Here is a 21376-nt window from a genome sequence, read left to right as displayed (position 1 = left end):
AGTTCTTTTTAACTTTTATGAAACAGAAAAAGAACGTTGGTTTTTCTACTTCATTAATTCGATCTGTGCATGCTATATATATATATATATATATTTTGATATTTTTTGTCTTTTAGAGGTTCCCCTCACAAAAGCACTTCGGTGGAATTTTCCTATAATCTTTGTTAAGTGGCAGAAGCACAAAAACTTATTATCCAAACTTTCCTTGATTACTGAAACACGAATCGTAGCAGAACAATTAATTCTGTGATATATATATATATTCAGCATATACTAAATAGTACTTCAGGCTCTATTTTGCATTGCAATATCATCTTCAATAGTACAAATGCATTGCAAAACCATTTTCACTAGTGCAAATGCATGGACTGCAAATGAGTAAAGTAAAAATTTTGGTTCATTTTTTATTTTACTTGTAGGCTACGTTTGGTTTGAATGAAAAGGTAGGAAAGGAAGGGAAAAGTAGGAAACCTATACAAGGTTTGTAGAGGTTTCCTTATCTTTTTCTTCTTTTCCCTACTTTTTCATTCAAACCAAACACAGCGGTAGCAAATATAAAAACGGAAAAGTGAAATACATTTTATGAAACTAAAGCTCAGTTGAAAGAATGATATAAATACAAATATGTAGAGTGCAAAACCTTATATTTTGTATATATTTGCACTGTATATATTTACACTTTGTAAACTTCTTTATTATTTAACAAAGTTGTTCCTTAGTTCTTCTCATTCACAGAGAGAGCTATATATCTAATTTCTTGTCATCCCCGGCTATGGTGTTTGTCAACAAGGGTGATATTACCAATGGCATTTTGGAGTTTCAGCAACTTGACTCAAATTGCTTCCATGGTGACTGCAAAATTGAATTCTAAAAACTATTTTCTTTCATGGAGGGAGCAGATTAGCAGCAAAGAATGAATGAAAACAACCAAAAAAGAAAAAAAAAAAACAATTTTTTGTCTCGAAGAGAGATTTTGCTCTAGCTAGTGCAGGACAGGGGAACAAATCACGGTCCACCACAACTAGGAATGACAACTAGGCACCCCCTCCCCGTCCCCGGTCCGTATTCAAAATACACTACCCCGACCCCGGTGGCAAGGCAGGTTTGGGGTGGGGTACTCACTCCCCATCGGGGACGGAAAATCCCCAAATATACTTTTCCCCACCCAGATGCAATCACCTAAAAATACACTTTATTATATGGGAATTTGGAGTATTATAAAAATGAAATTATGGTATCCTAGGGTTTTGAGAATTTGGGAATAACTTAGAGGTATTTTAGAAATTAATATTATATCTATAAATATTTTACTACTTTACTATCAGTTTTGGAGAATTATTATATGCAAATCCCATCCCCGCCACATCCTTGGCTTAGGACAAAAATGTTTTACCCTTCCCCACCTTGTTCTCATTTAAGAACGGAGGGTTGGGTAGAGCCCCAATTTTACGGAAAAAGTTGCTATCCCTAACCACAACAGTGCCAACAATGGATCCCTGTTTCAAATGATCAACAAAATGGTGGGTGTTCTAATCAGAAAAATCAAGTTACTAATGATGGCTTTATTCATACTATGTGTGAAATAGACTGTATTTGGTGTCATTACTGTTTCTACCGGAAATGTTTTTGGTTGATCAAAACAAAATTGTAAGAGATTTTCTTTATTTAAACTTAAATATTTTAAATTATTCAATATAAATCATGATGTTTCTTTCTAAAACTTCAAACCCGGTCCCTGACCAAAAGCTATTGAATCGATCAACGACCTATTGACCCAGGTGGTCAAACCATCAATCGGTTGATTCATTCAACGGTTTTGACTGTTTTTTATTTTTAATTATTTTTATTTTAAAATTTTTGTTGTCAGAATGGGTTATGCATTTGAATCGGAGGGTCGAACCATTAACCTAGAAACCGGTGGCCAAAACGATTTTGTTTCCTGGTTGTTTTTTAAAACCATGGTTTCAACAACTAAGTAGTAAGCAGGTGTCCACCCCTAGGGGTGTAAAGGCATTGAATTCGAATCGGATCAGGCAATATCCAAATTCGAATCCAATTAAATATTAGAATAGTCGATTCGATTCGATTTGAATTCGATTAATTAATTATTTTAGATAATTAATAAATATATAAAATAAATTTTTATTGATATAAACTTTATAATTATATAAATTATTTATATAACTTAATTGTTATATATAAATTATATAAAATATTTTATATATTATATATAAGAATTAAATAATCGATCGAATTTAGATATTTATCAAATCGAATCAGGTCATATCCAAATTCGAATCCAATTAACTATTAGGTAAAAATAAGATATCCAAATTTGACCGATTAGATATTCGAATTATCTGAATTCGATTTGATTATATCAAATATCGAATTCAAAATCGGATTTTCGAATACCATTGACACCTCCTTATCCTCTTGTCACAAACCATAATATTAGTGTAGACACCAAATATAAAACACAAAACAGATTAATTCTTGTATATTATATAAGCTCAGCCAATTTGGTTTGACTCGACTAGCTTTTTGATGGACTCGGTTCTACTAGGGTTGGATCATAACAAGTTGCCAAGTTACAAACAGAGTTAGTATATGTTTTTTCAGGTATGCTTTTGGACAATGCATTCATTTGTTAAAAGTACTTTTACACAACACAAAAGTTCTTTTTTCACTTCTATGAGATAGCAAAAGAATGTTGTTCTACTTCTTTAATTCGATATTTGTATTCTATTTTGATATTGTTTTTAAAGAGGTTTTTCACAAAAGCACTTTGGTGGAAGTCAATGGACCAGTTTTGGGTTGAACCTGTGCAAAATCAAAATCAATTTGGACGGACTAGATAGACCACATATTGAATTGGAACAGTGTAGGTTTAATGGTCCAAAGTAATGATTAGATTGAATGTCGTCCATCTGCAATACATATGAGACTCGTGTTAGTTTAGAATCTTCACAGCCGTTGGATAGATCTGGGGAGATTTATCCTACCAAGGCTGACACTGATGTGCCGCCAAGTTGGTTGGGGTGGCCTGTCTCAGCTGCTAGTGTGAGACCTGAGGTACATGTAGTGTGGGTTTTCTTGAAACCCTGAACCTGACCCCTAGACTCGATTATGATACTACACTAGGTGTCAGATTGGGTTATTTTTGATATGTCAATCAGTGAGACCCTTAGAGGGGGTCAAAACCTGGGTATGTTGGGACAGTTCGAGAATTCATCTGAGTGGGTAATCATAGTGACAAGATCAGCCCCTTTGTCGGACAAAGTGAATGATTTGGGATGCACTCTCTCTGATGGAAACCTAAACTGTCGGTAGTTGATTTCAACCGTTGAAATTTGTTTTGCAAAATATATTTATATAGAGATATACATACATATATATATATATATATATTATGGTTTCGAAATGTTTGCAAAAGCTTTTAATTCCCGGGATCCATGTGACTAGAGAGTGCAACACTGTACCTTGCAGCCGAGGGAGAGGTCCTCTCTTGTCGGACAGTGTTTGATCATTATGGGCTGAGAGGTTAAGTGTAAGACCATTGAGGGTAATACCTGATGGGCTAATCTTGCATTTGCCCACAGTCCTTGGGTTTTTATAAGGTGGCTTGACCCAATGACCATTTAGTATAAATGTTGGGCCCATTAAGAGCCCATGGTGATGGACTTAGGGGTTCACTGTTTCCTACAGTGAATTCGGCCAGGTCTTGTAATAGAGGCTGGGCTGAATCCATGTGGCTGATGTATAGATCAATGTTTGGGTTCCACGCCATACAAGGATAACCAATTGGGCAGTAGTTATTAGGCTAAGTGAGCAGATGTACTCAATGGGCCTAAAGCCCATTTCGAACTGGCTTAATGAGATTAATTAAAAGAGGGCGGTTATGAGATTTAGATCAGTAGATAGGATAAGGGATTATCCCTATCCACTCAAAGAGTCCAGATCCAAATAAAGATTTGGATCTAGGAAACTCCTAATTAGATTAGGAAGGTTGATCTTTATCTACAGATAAGATAAGGGATTATCCTTATCTCTTAAAGAGAGTCCAGATCCAAATACAAGATTTGGATTAGGAAACTCCTAATGGGATTAGGAGAACCTCTCTTTAAGGCTATAAATAGGAGAGCATGGCGAACCCTCAAAGAACAACAAAAATCATCTTATAGAGTGCTGAATTCCAGAGAGGGACAACACAGTTTGACTGCACTGTCTTCTTCTCTCCTGCTCTTGCCGCCCTACCAGTTCGATCTCCACCTGTGGGAGTGATCAAGAATGGTTCTTGATATTACCTTTTGGTAGAAAATGTTATCTGAAGTCGTGCTCACCAGCCCTCCATCACATTCTTTTTGAAGAGCCATCCTCCTGATTCTGCTCCATCTCACACTGTGTCATCTTCAATGGGAGCAGTTTTTGGTTTTATCCTTGGGCGTGAGCACCTTCGTTGGGAGTTACTGTTACTCTATATCAGGTATATCCCTCCACTCCCTTTTGGTTTCAGATCTGGTCTGGTTTGGATTGGATGGAACCAATATTTAGTTTATTGATAGAATATAAGAACACAAGTGTCAATAGACCAAGTTTGTGTTGAAACCAATTTGAACAGATTGGACTGTCCTGTAGACATTGAATTGGACTGGTCCAAAATGGTCTAAAGTATTTATTGGATTAGATTGGGCCTGATCCATCTGTAATGGGCTCATATTAGACTGGATCAAATCCGGTCCATTGACATACCTAGGTGGAATTTTCTCCTAAGGTTGCATTTGGAAACGATGCAAATAAGTGTGAATGCAAATATGTGGAGTGTAAAATGGTCTATATAAATTGCAAAGTTGGGTTAGTTTTGCACTGACAAATTTACTTTCTTACCCAACAGACTTTTAGTTGTAATGGATGCAAACACGAATTCCAATAAAGCATATGCTTTTTTTTATCAAAAGCCCACTTGAATGCAAATTTACTTCTCCTTTATTGATGTACTTTTATGTAAATATGCATTCGCCTGTCATTTGCCAATGCACAAATGTAATGTTGAAGCCTTTGCAGAACAATTAATTCGCGATTAAAATCTAAACATGTTTATATATTTTTATGATTCGCCCTTATAAGTTATAATGGATGTCGAAAAATAAAATAAATCCCTAAATATCTTTAAGATTCAGCATGTACTAAGCAGTAACTTTAGGCTCTATTTTGTGCATTGCAGTGTCATCTTCAATGGTACAAATGCATTGCAATATCAATTTCACTAGTACAAATGCAAGGGCGTGTGGTGAAAATTCTGGTTCAGTACTTTCACTTCAGTTGTATTTTACTTCATCCCCACTATAGGTTTTATTTTACTTGTAGAGAAAATATAAAAGGAAAAGTGAAGGTGAAATGCATTTTTTTTTTTTAAATTGAAGAAAATGTTCATCTAATATTAATACTTGCCCCCACCCTCTCCCCAACCCTACTTCTCCCTTAGGAAACAAAGTGTTCATGGAAGTGTCAATAGCAATGGTTTACCCTTTGAGATGTACTATTTTTAAACCGGACCAGTATCCATTTGAAACTTTTAAATTTCTTAGCTTCTTAATTATTAAATTAGTGAGAACCCGTGTGATGCAAGGGATTTGTTGAGGCTGTGTTTGGTTTGAAGGAAAAAGTAGGGAAAGGATGGGAAAGGAAAGGAAACCTATACAAGGTTTGTAAAGGTTTCTCTACATTTCCCTTCCTTTCCCTACTTTTTCCTTCAAATCAAACATAGCCTAAGTGAAATTATTTAAGTATAAGGAGTCCTATGATATTTTCAATTTAGCCAAGTCGGTCTAAGCCTAACCCAATTATTGCATTTTAGGTTATGTTTAGCCTATCAGATTGCAACCCAATGGCCAATAAGAGTGGTCAAATTCATATGTTCTACTTTTTTATTGAATAATCTTAAAACTTTTTTAATGTAATTATTTTCAAATGTAATTCAATCGAACATTAAATTATTAAAAATTAATTCTCAAATTAATATTTTTCATATTTTACTAATATTTTATTAATTTATATTATTTTAATATGTATTTAAAAGATTATAAATTCTAGTAAAATTATATTTATTAATATTTTTCTTAATATTTTTAATATTTTATTAGTTTCAATAATTTTATTAGTAATATTAATAAAATTACTTATGGTACAACTTCAATCTTTATGGGAGCTATAAAGTTGGATTACTTGCATAGGTTAATCTATACTATTATAAAAAGTACGAATGAGGGTGCAGAACTTTTATTGACTAAAATGCCAAAATTTGTTATTTAGTCCATCTCTAATTATGAAGGTTGAAAATGTAATTTTAATTAATGCTTTCCACATTATTTAATCCCTTGTCATTAACTCTTATGTTTAAGGTATTAACTCTCATTCTCTCTTATTAAATTCTACTAGTAATTAAGTACATGTGTTGCATGTGAGGAACTTTTCTTCATATTAATTACTTGAATTTTAGATGTATCATAGTTAAGATAGAAAGTGAAAATTAACATAAGTAACAATACGATTAAAAATAAACTTAAATATTTATTATTCAATTATGACATCATGGGTTTCTTTGAAAAGTTGGATCATTAACCCACCATCTAGATAAGAAAATAGCATTGCTTTTGGATTAGTTTTAAATTAAGGAAAATTATAGTCAGAGCCGGCTATACATTTAAATTAGGCTACAAGTTGGTCCATAAACCAACAAAACTCTAACAACTGGCTCCACATTTAAAATTATACAAACCCTCGCCATGTTATTAGAGGCTTATGTGGTTGTTGCCAACATGGGACTTTTAATCCATATTGGACACAACAAAAAGCTTATACTAAAATTGCCCTTTAATGTTGGGTGATTGGAAAATAAAAAAAAGGTTTTTAGTTTCTCTCTCTCTCTCAATCTCCCTCACACTCTCTCACTCACAGTCATCTTTATCTGCTCAATGACTATGTGATTTGAAAATAAATAAAAATGTTTTTTGGTTTTTGTATTTACATTCTCTATATCAATTTCTCTCATTCTCTCTCTCTACCTATCGTTCTCCCTCAATATCTCTCATTCTCTTTCTTGGTTGATCTCCCCTCCCTTAATTTCTATCATTCTCTCTCAGTTTCTCTCCCTCTCCCTCTCTCGTTTTTTTTTTTTAATTTTCTTACACACTTATATGGTATTAATCAGATCGTATAAAAGAACATGAGACCAACTTGGTATGGTTAAAAAATAGAGTGAGGGAGAAGAATGAGAAAGATTGGGGGAGGACAATGGAGAGAGAGAGAGAGAGGTTTTGATTTGGCTATAGACCGAAGCTGAGAGTGGGAAAGACAAAGGGAATGGGAGACCGAGAGATGATTGTGAAAGTGAGAGAAGGGAGGGAGATTGAGAAGCCTCCGATAACATGGTGTGGGTTTTTATAATTTGAAATGTAGAGCCGGTTGTCAGAGTTTTGTTGGTTTCTGGAACAACCTATAACCTAATTTTAAATGTATAACTGACTTTGACTATAATTCTCCCTTTAAATTATATATTTCATTTAAACTATATAAAATATTTTTTACTTATCACACTTAATTTTTGTTTGTCTATGGTATCATTTGACTCAAACCACTAACCCACCATCTAAAAATAAAAATTGTTTGATTTCTAGGTTGACATTAAATTTTGTATTACATTTCCATCATTGATAAAATTATTTCTTATGTGTAAAACTTATTTTTGTTCAATATAATGAATGCACAATATTAGATGTGTACCCAATATTTTATTTTTTTATAAATATATAACATTAGATATGTACCTAAAATTTTTTGTATCTTTTTTTGTGAATTCTTTGTATTTTCTATTATTAAAAATTTTATTATTTGACTGTGACATCATTTAATTTCTAGATAGATTTTGAATTTGGCATTCCATTTTCATCATTAATAAAAATACTTCTTACATTTCATAGTTATTTATTTTAATTTTTTATTATTTAATTATGGCATTATTTGTTAATCCATTTGACCACAAATGGTCAAATTGTTGCCCATCAATGGGAAGGAAGAAAATGGTTTTAGTTTCAAATTACTTTTTAAAATATTTATTTTTATACTATTTAAATTAATATTGTGAAATTAATTACAAGAATTTAATGATGAGAAATATATATCTTAAACATAGGATTTAATGAGAGAGAATAGGAAAATATTTTTATTTCCATTTGGGTTTAATATTTACATTCCACTTCCATCATTAATAAAAGTATTTATTATTTATCATACTTATTATTATTTAATATGTATGTTAAAAATGTTCCCAATTTTTCTAATTTCTATTTTTTCATTTTATTATTTAGTCATGGCAACATGGATTAACCCATTTGACCCAAAATGATTTAAATATGGATTTAATTAATAGAACTTAATGATGAGAAGAAACAAAAAATGGCTTAAATATATGATTCAATGAACATATATGCAAGTTAATAACTTAAATGTTGGATTTGAGAGAGAATTGAATGAATTGAATATCTTTAAATTACCTCTTTTTAACTCATTTAATATCAAGAACAGATTACCCTATTTGCCCTCATTTTTTACAATAAATTTAAATATAGAGGGGTAAATTTTGTCCTCAGAAAATTCCAGAAATATTCTTAAGGTCATTCGTGCTTTTTAAAGTAGTATAGATATTTAAGTTATTTTTTCACTAAGAAATTCTACTAATTAGATCTATGTCTAATACTTTTAACAATATAAATCCATATATTATAAAATTTACTCAAAAACAAAACCATTCTTCACCCAAACTAAGCAATTCAACCATCCGAATCAAATTATTCAACCCGTGAAGCCATAGTTAGATAATAAAATTTTTAAATAGAAATAAATATAAAAAATTATAAAAATGTAGAAAAAATAAACACACTTATGATATCTTTATTAATAAAATTAAAAAATTAAGTGTAATAAACAAGAATTATTTTTATTGATTATGAAAATGAAATACATAATCTAAAACTAACAAAAAATGAAATTATTTTCCTGTTTAGTGGAGATTAATAGTTTATAATGAAAAAAACTAATAATTAAATGTCATAATTAATTATCTTTTGTATTCCCGTGCTAAAGTAATAAAATATAAAAATATAAAAAATGAAAAATACATAAATTTTACAAAAAATTATAGAAATATGAATAAGATTGTGGAGCTTTCTTTTGACGAAGATACCCATTTTTTGAATTTAATCCATAAATTGTGATATTTAAAATGTAGTTTGAATTATAATTTTCACCTCATTCAATTCCCTTTCTTTAAATCTTACATTTTTTTTTGATAAATGAACAATAAAAGTACACTAAGAAAATAAAACATTACAAAAAGAAGAATCCACCAAATAGGTAGGTGTTAATGATACCCAATAATTTGTAGCCCAATATGAGGTGATTATATAATCAGATTCGGATTTTGCAATTTGCGTCCGGTTTATAGTGAAAAACTAAAAATATAAAAAAAAATAAAAAATACTTGAATTTTATAAACTTTTTTTGATACATTATAACTATCATTATCATGACCTAGAATTCCCACGTACTTTGTACATGCATACTTATTAGTGATGGAAAATAGGGGAGGTAGGTTTTATGTTTCTTGGTGAATGGGTTGATGGTAAACAATTCATATGCATGGGAAACAAAATGTCTACTTTTAATAAATGAGGGAATGTTTTAGATAGAATAAGACAAAAAGATAATGTGGATAAATAGAATTGATTCGGGAAAGTCATTAATTGGAAAGTGAAAGTTCTCTCTCTCTCTCTCTCTCTCTCATGAAGAGTGCTCATTGCTCAACCAGGCTTGCTCATTACATGGATTTACATAGAATTAAAAAATCAAAAATAAAAAAAGGAGAAAAAGAAAGGTGCCTTTTTAGATCATTGGATTTAAATATATAGTATAGATGCTTATTCAACATTTTTTACTATAATGGCAAGGGTTTGAATGAAAAATGACCATTAATTCTTATACCTTAGTAAGGCATGGTATTTATATAAATCTGCGTACAAAAAGTTCTCGTGTCTCAAACATTTGTTAGATAAGATTATTGAATAGGTTTTTATTTTCTATTCATCAGACTTGAAGCCTAGACAAGCATTGATTATTTGGTCAAATAGACTGAATATATGAGGTTTCGGAATAGGTTTTTATTTTCTAACAAAGTGAAATACATCTTTATCTATTGTTACTACAAATGTTATGCCTATTATCTAATATACATAACGTAATTGGATTCTATCTATTATCATGTGGTGTGTTAATATGATCCTTATCATGTTCCTACAACCTGAACTAAGAGTTGCCTTATTTACCAAACCCAAGAGGGTGGTTGAATTAGGTTCCCATTCTTTGCCTATTCTGGTTACACTCATTTTTGAAAATTTAAATGCAAACTCAATATTGTAGAGAAGTGTTGACATAGAAACTAAATGATTCACGTGCAAGTGTGTGAAGTAAAAGTAAACAAGAAGAAAGAATACATAAGGTTTTTATAGAGGTTTGGCCAAACCTTGCCTACATCCTCTCCCTGGGTACACCACCTAAGCATTCCACTAAACACTTCTACGATTCTTGGGTGCTAAATAGCCTTTATAACCAACACAACTTCCAAGTACTTACAATACATTGGATAGTCTTAAATTGGGTGGAACTTGCCCAACCTGAACAAGTAGATCTTATAGGTCTCTACCAAACCTTGGTTGGTTTTCTAGGTTCTAATCAACCATTTTCTAGTGTTCTCACTCTTGAATATCTCCTTTCTAAACTGATTTTACAATGTTAGCTTAGATACAAATCAAATGCCTCTCAAGTAGACATATATAGCAAATACATAAAAAAACTACTTGACATACAAGATAATGGGGCTTTCTCAATCTTTGAAGTACAAGGGTTTTCTCTCCTTTAACTCATGGGGAAACCAATAGATTAACTCTTTTAATAGCGCATTATTCCCTCTAACCTTCTTTTCAACACCCTTTAAAACTCATGTTGTAGCCTTTACTTTCTTCTTCTCACAGATTTTTATAGGCAAAACATTATATCCATTATTTGACCATTATTTAAACATTGGATGCTCATCAATCCTTTGTTAGTATATATAATTTGAGAATGTTTCTGAACATGTTTGAATCATTTTCCAAAAGAGGAAAGATACATTGGAGCTCAAATGGTTGAATAGAAACCATATGAGAATCATTTTTTTGCATTATAGTAAACTACTACGAACTAGTAATCAACTATTAGGCTTGCCAAGTTACTAGTATCAAGGGTAGTTAATTATTGCTTTTTGGGTAGTTGACTATTCACTATTCACAGCATTTTCCTATAAAGAGTAGTCTCCTACTCTATGGTAGCCTACTACTCAACAGTTTTGAAACCTTATAACATTAGAGAATTTCATATTGAATGTTTGAGAATCAAATTCTTAGGTTTTCAAACATGATTTTTTACATCTTTAGCTCGAGTAAAGTCTAGGAAAACCTAAGAACCAAGCCTAACTCTAGCCATTGGTCTCTAACCTTGGTCAACTAAGTTGGGTATATCATTTGAATCATTGTCTTCTTTTTTTTCTTCATTCTTGATACTAAATCTTTATCTTAGATAGTCTTTAGTATATCATTTGAATCATTGTCTTCTTTAGAGAGTCTTGGAGATTCTTCAGTGTATCATATGAATCAACTGCTCTTTCTTGCTTCATGTAAATACTTGTTTGTTCAACTTTGTTAAACTTAAGTAGGAATTGTTTTTTTGTAGCTCAACACTTACTTTTCTAACCATTAGTACCCTAAAAGAGTTTGTTATCATCAAACCACATAAGGCCAATACTAGTTACACTAAGTAGGAAGCTTGTGTATGAGAGAGTTGAACCATTGTGTATGAGAGCTGAACACTTATTTTTTTAACCATTAGTACCATCAACGAGTTTGTTATCATCAAACCACATAGGGCCAATACTAGTTACACTAAGTAGGAAGCTTATGTATGAGAAAGTTGAATCATTGGGGTGATATAGGCTTTGCAAATAGATCTGGAATATGCTCAACTATACTAAATAAACCTAAAGTTCATGATGATCAATGAGATGATGCAAGAAATGAAAAGATACTTACACATGGAAAATGTTATCATGAAATATTGGATGAAAAGGTAAATAGCATTAACATTATCACAATAGAGGACCAGTGGGCTAGAGAAAGATAGGCTTTTGTACAAGATCTAACTATAATGTTTTGCTTCTTTGAACTCTAATCCAAAAGGTGAGAGATGAAAAAGACACTATTTACCAGTAAACTTATAGTTGTCTGAGCATCTAGCTTAGTTGGCATCAAAGCATGAAGTATTAATAGCACTAGAGTAAATAAAGAAGAGGCAAGTGTTAATAGTCTGATCAGGGTTCAGGTATGGTGATGTGGCATAATCAATATCATCAAAAGAGAATTAAGTAGATTTAACGGTGGATTTATGGGCATTTGGTTTCTTAGGGTTTAAGCATGTTTTAAAGTGATTGGTGTGGTCCGGTTGGGCATCCGGAATGTAGGAGTTGGGTCAAAGAAGGGACTGAGCAAAAATTGGTTGATAACACATACATAGAGAAATAATTATGGGCATGCTCTTGCGAATACTCTATTTCTTCTTGACATTTGGGTTGATAAGACTCTTCTCATTCGAAAGCATATGATACCTCATTTGCATGAACTTCATTAATTGCCTCCAAATTGTCTCCACCAATGTAATGATGGGTTTGTCTCTTGCATTTAATATCAACTTGTTGAAAGCTTATGAGAAATTGTTGCAAACATCATCACTATGAGCTTTCGGTCCAAAGGATGATCTAGGCCATAGGATTGGGGGTATTTTCTTCAACCACTCAAATGCATCATTGTTCAAAGACTTGAGATTCCTTTGAAATTTGTATAGAAGTGCTTCACACAAAATTGGTATTCAACACCTGAAATCATTCTCTCAAATGTCTCAACAAGACTTTGAAACAGAATTAACATAACTTTTAGTATATTTATTCAACCATCAATTGTAAATTAGAACAAATCAGTAAACATATTAAGGTAGATACCTTTTGCCTATCTTAAATAAATGTCCACCCATGCTCCTCTAATTAGAACAAAGTAGAATAAGACAAAAAGCTAATGTGGATCAATACGATTGATTCAGGAGTCATTAATTGGAAAACGAAAGTTCTCTCTCTCTCTCTCTTTCTCATGAAGAGTGCTCATTGCTCAACCTGGGTTGTTCACTACATGGAATTACATAGAATTAAAAAATCAAAAATAAAAAAGGAGAAAAAGAAAGATGCATTTTCAGATCATTGGGCCTAAATATATAGATATAGATGCTTATTCAGCATTTTTTACTATAATGGCAAGGGTTTGAATGAAAAATGACCATTGATTCTTATAGTTTAGTAAGGCATTGTATTTATATAAATCTGAGTACAAAAAATTCTCGTGTCTCAAACAACTGTTCATAATCTAACAGTTTAAATTGTTAGGTAAGGTTCTTGAATAGGTTCTTATTTTCTATTCATCAGACTTGAAGCCTAGACAAGCATAGATTATTTGGTCAAATAGACTTTGAATATATGAGGTTTTGGAATAGGTTTTTATTCTCTAACAAAGTGAAATACATCATTATCTATTGTTACTACAAATGTTACGCCTATTAGCTAATATACATAACATAATTGGACTCTATCTTTTATAATGTGATATGTCAATATGATCTTTATCATGTTCCTACAACCTAAACTACGTGTTGCCTACTTTGCCAATCCCAAGAGGGCGGTTGAATTGGGTTCTCATGCTTTGCCTATGCCGGTTACACTCATTTTTGAAAATTTAAATGCAAATTCAATATTGTAGAGAAGTGTTGACATAGAGAATTAAATGACTCACATGCAAGTGTGTGAAGTAAAAGTAAATAAGAAGAAAGAATACACAAGGCTTTTATAGAGGTTTGGCCAAACCTTGCCTACATCCTCTCCCTAGGTACACCACCTAAGTATTCCACTAAACACTTCTAGGATTCTTGGGTGCTAAATAGCCTTTATAACCAACACAACTTCCAAGTACTTACAATACATTGGATAGTCTTAAATTGGATAGAACTTGTGGGCACCTGCCCAAATTGAACAAGTTTATAGGTCTCTGCCAAACCTTGGTTGGTTTTCTAGGTTCTAATCAACCTTTTGCTAGTGCTCTCACTCTTAAACACTTCCTTTCTAAACTGATATTACAATGTTAGCTTAGATACAAATCAAATGCTGAAAAATATAGCAAATACATAAAAAACTACCTGACATACAAGATAATGGGGCTTTCTCAATCTTTAAAGTACAAGGGTTTTCTCTCCTTTAACTCATGGGGAAACCAATAGATTAACTCTTTTAATAGCGCATTATTCCCTCTAACCTTCTTTTCAAAACCCTTTAAAATTCATGTTGTAGCCCTTACTTTCTTCTTCTTCTTACATATTTTTATAGGCAAAACATTATAGCCATTATTTGACCATTATTTAAACGTTGGACGCTCATCAATCCTTTGTTAGTATATATAATTTCAAAATGTTTTTGAACACGTTTGAACCATTTTCCAAAAGAGGAAAGAGCCATTGGAGTTCAAATGGTTGAATAGAAACCATATGAGAATAATTTTTTTGCATAATCAACTACTATGAACTACTATGAACTAGTAATCAACTATTAGGCTTGCCAAGTTACTAATATCAAGGGTATTTAACTATTTCTTTTTGGGTAGTTGACTATTCACTATTCACAACATTTTTCTATAAAGAGTAGTCTACTACTCTATGGTAATTTACTACTCGACAATTTTGAAACCTTAGAACATTTAGAGAATTTCATTTTGAAGGTTTGAGAATCAAATTCTTAGGTTTTCAAACATGATTTTTCACATCTTTAGCTTGATTAAAGTCTAGAAAAACCTAAGAACCAAGCCTAACTCTAGCCATTGGTCTCTAAACTTGGTCAACTAAGTTGGATATTGATGTCTTCTTTTTTTTCTTAATTCTTGGTGCTGAATCTTTATCTTATATAATCTTTAGTATATCATTTGAATCATTGTCTTTTTTAGAGAGTCTTGGAGATTCTTCAGTGTATCATATGAATCAACTGCTCGCTCTTGCTTCATGTAAATACTTGTTTGTTCAACTTTGTTAAGCTTAAGTAGGAATTATTTTTTTGTAGCCGACCACTTACTTTTCTAACCATAGTACGCTCAATGAGTTTGTTATCATCAAACCACATAGGACCAATACTAGTTACACTAAGTAGGAAGCTTATGCATGAGAGAGTTGAACCATTGGGGTGATACAGGCTTTGCAATTAGATATGGAATATGCTCAGCTGTACTAAGTAAACCTAAAGTTCATGATGATCAATGAGATGATGCAAGAAATGAAAAGATACTTACACATGGCAAGTGTTGTCATGAAATATTGGATGAAAAGGTAGATGGCATTAACATTATCACAATAGAGGACCAATGGGCTAGAGAAAGATAGGCTTTTGTACAAGATCTAGCTTTAGTGTTTTGCTTCTTTGAACTCTAATCCAAAAGGTGAGAGTTGAAAAAGACACTATCTACCACTAGATTTATAGTCGTCTAAGCATCTAGCTTAGTTGGCATCAAAGTATGAAGTATTAATAGCACTAGAGTAAATAAAGAAGAGGCTAGTGTTGATAGTCCCCTTAAGATTGTGGGATAGTAGAGAAATTGGCGTATTTTATTTACAGGAAATGAAACTTCGGCTAGGTTTGTGTGATATACTATAGTGGAGCCATAACACCACAACACTTAATGAGATTAGGTAATAGGTCCATAGTTGGTTAAGATAATTTTGTTGAAGCCACTTTGGAGGAAGAATCTAGTTTTGCACCATCAAAATTGGTCCATGCAAGTAGGTCATTGATATAACATTGTTGTGTTAATAATAAATCTCTATGGGCTTTAAGGCTTATGAATAAATGTATAGAGCTGAGGTCTGTAATGAAAACTCACCATTCAAATGAGCTAACATTGAGTTGATAAGAGAATAAGAACTACCTGTGATAATAATATCGTTAAATTAAATCAAGGTGACTAGAGAGATATTATTTTTTGAAGATAAACAATGAGGGGTCCAACTTTGATCCATAGAATCCCATTTTGAGAAGATAAGAACTCGAATATGCAAACCAATGCATGTCGGGCTTGATGTAACCCATATGGAGCTTTATGGAGGTGGCACCAATGATGGGGAAAGTGGGCATCTTCAAAACCTTTGGGTTGGATTATGTAGTTCTCTTCATTAAGATAATCATATAAGAAAAAATTGTGAATAATTGGTAGATGGGCTACTTGTTGGTGATTGTAATGCATAAATAGTACATATAGTCATTGATTTGACAACTAGACTAAAAGTTTTAATAAAGTCAATAGAATATGAAACCTGGAAAAATAAGAGAAGTAAGTGAAAAAGGAAGTAGGAGTTCTAGGATAAGAAGAGGAAGAAGAAACAAGAAGATGGGAGAAGAAGAAAGGGGTGTTGAAAAATTATTCTTGCTGCCACACTCACTAGTGTTTATATCCAAAAAATGAAGTTGTGTGCAATGGCAATTACCCACAAAGGCAGCTATAACTAGAACCACTATAAACAATGAAAATAATGGTCTATAGCCCAAGCCCAACAATAGATAATCTATACTATGTATAAAAGTGTGAATGGGTTGTAAATTTCTGAAATTTTTATTGGACAAAATTTGCCCCTTCAACTTGAATTATCTAATGGGTAAATTTATATTTTGATAAAACTTTAATTAAGATGGTTGAAATTGCATTAATCATCTATACTATTATTAAATGAATGAGGGGTGAAACTTTTCTTGACTAAAATACCTATATTTGTGAATTTAGTTCATAACTAATCGTAAGGGTTGAAAACATAATTTCAACTATTACTTCTCATTTCATTTAACCCCTCTCATTAAGTCTTATATCAAAGTATTAACTCCCACTCTCCCTTATTAAATTCTATATTTAAGTTATTTTTTCACTAATAAGTGCTTTTAATTAGTTATATTTTTAACACTTTTAACAATATAAACTCATATATTTTAAAACCGACTCATGAACAAAATCATTCTTTCATCAAAGTAGTGACTAAGTAGTTCAACCATCAAAATCAAATTGGTTAACCCATGAAGTCATAGTGAGATAATAAAAATTTTGAAATAGAAATAAACATAGAAAATTATAAAAGATGTAGAAAAAATTGGACATATTTATGATATTTTTATTAATCAAATTAAAAGATAAGGGTAACAAACAAAAAATATTTTTATTGACGAAGAAAATGAAATAGATAATCTAAAACTAACCAAAAATGAAATTATGTTCCTATTTGGTGGAGATTCATTCTACTTTTGGGTGAACCTTCAATGCTAAAATTAAATAATAAAAATTAATAAAGGATAAAAATACAAAAAATACATCAATTTTGCAAAAAATAATTGGACACATGTATAATATCATATTAAACAAAAAAATAAGTGTGACATATCAGAACTATTTTTATGCACATAGGCATATAAAAGATTATAGAAAAAAATTGAACGCATCTATAATTCAAATTTTGCAATTTGCATCTGATTAATAGTCTAATTGAATTCAGATTTGACTCCATCCGATTATATTGTAATATTTATTGGTTTTGATTTATAAAATTATAAAATTATATTATATATGAATTTAAATATATTAAATTTAATATGCTATATTTATATTAATTTATAATATAAAAAATTTGAAAAGTAATTAAATTATATTTTTTTTTACAAATGAAGGTGGGCTCAGATTAAAACCAAACCCAATTAGATTTTGGATTTGATTCAAATTTAAGTTTTCAATACTCGGATCAAATTTGGGTGCAAGTTTTCAACAATCGGGTCAGATTTGGATTTTCCTCTAGCTGATTCAAATCCGATTTGTTTATAGCCTTACAAGCAGGTTTACTGAATGGTCGAGAGTTGTAAATAGAAGTGACAAAAAAACTATTTGGAAAACTTCTTGATTTTATCTATGTAATAACCTAAACACCAAGATAACGATGGCTCATTGCTATTCAATGCTTCCACCATCACTTTTGCACTGGAAACAACTATTAATTACTGCCATCCTTTCTAATAAGTATATGACAAAGCTTTAAAATCTATTATAAGCTTTTCCTTAATTGGCTCTTTAATAAAACCCACTTTACTAACTACAACAACAACAAAGTTAAAAAAACTATTATAAATACAAAATCCAAAAGTCCCCTTCTTGTATTCATAAAACCCCTCGTTACATATAATATAAAAACATTATGATATGCAAAAGATGGAAGGTTTGACATTTATACACAACTATGTCACTATTTGCATTAATATCAGGATTCTATATATTCATTATTCCATTATTTTTTCTTAGAACCCAATGGACATTTCTTTTAATATTTTTAAAAGTTGTGTCATTTCTAGCTTGCCATATGAGATATTAAATAAAAATTACTAAAAATTACTAAATCCTTTGTTGGTACAATTTAAAAATGATTTCTAACTTGTTTGAACCATTTACCAAAGAGGAAAGAGTCCTTAAAGCTCAAACAATTTAATATAAATCATGTTAGAAGTTGTTCTTCACATTGTAGTCAATTGACACAAACTGGTAGTCGACTACTAAGCTTAACAAGCCATCTCTATCAAGGGTAGTTGACTGCCAAGTGACTTTGCTCTCTATTGTCAAAGGTATTTGACTACTCACTATTCTTAGCATTTTCCTATGAAGAGTGGTCTACTACTTCTCCTTGGTCTACTACTTGACAACTTCCAACCTTAGAAAATTTAGAGATTTTCATTCTAAGGTTCGAGAATCAAACTCTTAGGCTTCTAAACATGGTTTTTCACATTTTTAGTTCAATTAAAGTCTATGAAAATATAAGAACCAAACTTAACTTTAGAAATTGGTCTCTAAGGCTGACTAATTATGTTTGGTCTCACTTAAGCCCATGTTGTGTATCTTGCATCCGGTTACATCAAGTCCTAAAATGATAAATGCAAGTAAAGATCTTGGAACTTGATGTCTTCTTTTTCTTCTTTCTCGGTAAAAGTTTTCATCTTAGAGATCATCTTCCTTGGAGAGTCTTGGAATGTCTTCACTACATCATATGACTCAGCTACTCTTACTTTCTTCATGTAAATAATTGTTTATTCAACTTTGTTAAGCTCAAGTGAGGATTGTTTTTCTATAGCCGCAAACTTACTTTTCAAACCATTGGTACCCTCAATAAGTTTGTTATCATCAAAATCAAAACACATAGGGCCAACAGTTGGCAAGGAATGACTCTTGCCTAATGGGGAAGAACTACAAAACATAGAGTCATTATTTAAAATTGGTAAATGAAAAGACAAAATAACTATTGACCCTATGTGTTTTAATGATCACAGACTCATTAAGAGTACTAGCAGTTTGAACTTAAGTGTGCGACTGTGGTAAGTGATTTTCATTAGTTGAGCTAAAATGCTAATAAATTCTTGAGAAGAGTTATAATGATTTAAAATGCAAAGTTTGCAGTTGTTTGATGAATCGATTACTCTCCAAGTAAAAAGAAAGCTACCAAGAAGAAGAGGAGAAAGAAGAAAGCATTAAGTTTCAAAACATTCATTGTTATCACATTTTTATCTTTAAGTACTTGATGTAATCATTTACAAAGAATGCATACAAAATGGCCTTATTGACTGACCTTTGTTTAACCAATAACTTAAAGACCAATGATTAAATGTATATGCTTTTACCCAAACTTTATAGTAAGCTTAGGTGTAAAAATTCTAAGTGTGGTGGCCTAAGGAGTCAACTCCCCAATATTTGGAATCACCTACTTAACGTTTCTAAGGTTGGTCATATCCTATAGTTGATTTCTCACAAGGCAATAGTTGGCTACCTGTGACAATAGTTAATTACCCTGACAATCGAGCTTGGTGTCACAATGGCTCTCGCTAGTAGTCAACTAGCAGAATAGCTAGGGGTAGTTGACTATACATGATAGTTGAGAACATGGTCTTCAAATCGTCAATAAGGAGGCGTTATTGACGATTTATTCTATAAGATAGAAAACTCATGCATTAATTATTTATTATATCGGAAACATTTATTCCACAAAAATTTAAGCAACATGGAAATAATTATAAACAATTTCATTTGAGAACCTCCATAATTTGCTATTAAGTTAAGACTTAAGAAATCCAGCTGGTATTAATTTAGATTAATTGACTGAGCAGATAATATATAACATGATTATATATTGCTTTTCTATAAAATAAAACATCAATAAAGCATTAAGAGAAAACTTAGGAGCTTGTTTCATGGATGTTAATTAGAAGGCTCTAGTGCCCCTATAAATAACAGTATATGTGAGCTCGTTCCACTTAATTCATCCTCCCAAAACATTGTTATATGCAAGTGGCAACTTCATAGATCGACGATAGGAGGAATGTAGATGATACACAAGGGCAGTACAAAGTCCATCAACAATCTGTAGGGAGACATGTTTTCAGTCAAACCAACAACATTTTGTTTGGTGTTCTATTGGTGATTTCACGTGGTTTTGAGATTACCAAATAGCTAACACATTTTGAATGCATTTCTACATGGTAAACTTAGAATTCTGGCCACACATGTCTCCTCAAGAAAAGAATCGACGATTTACAATATTAAAAATGCTCCAGAAACTTGGTTCAATTAATGGCTGTAAAACAGAAGGACGACCTTAGATTCTCAAATCAAAGAAATTAAGTTATAATATCTCAGTTCAGTTGCTTCCCAAGTAATTAATCCACCGACAGATGATCACCACTTCTCACCAGTGGTTTGGAATTGTTTAATACCTAGCTAGCATTCATGAATCCATTGACAGAAACATTGAGCTTCTGTCTGTTAGAGAATATCAATCTATTCAATGACCTCACCTAACAGTTTAACTTTTTAAGTAAATGGTTCTTTGAAATAGTATCAGAGCTATTTTGACCAAATGGTCTAGTGGTCTAGTGTTGAGTGGTGCTCTTTGAGAGCCAAAGTTCTTATCAAGCAACTAGACCTTCCAAAAAATGGGTTTATCCCATCTTTATTGCATAGCATATACGTGAGGATAAAGACATAGAAGTCAAATAGTTGAACATATATAGAGGGTTCAACTTCATACAAGGAATAATGATAATAATAATAGAACTTGAATAAGTACCCTTAATTCAAATCTAGTAGAATCT

The sequence above is a fragment of the Nelumbo nucifera genome, chromosome 5 (genome assembly GCF_055504915.1).
Source record: "Nelumbo nucifera cultivar China Antique chromosome 5, China Antique-T2T, whole genome shotgun sequence".
Taxonomy (NCBI): domain Eukaryota; kingdom Viridiplantae; phylum Streptophyta; class Magnoliopsida; order Proteales; family Nelumbonaceae; genus Nelumbo; species Nelumbo nucifera.
Note: the sequence above shows the minus strand (reverse complement) of the source record.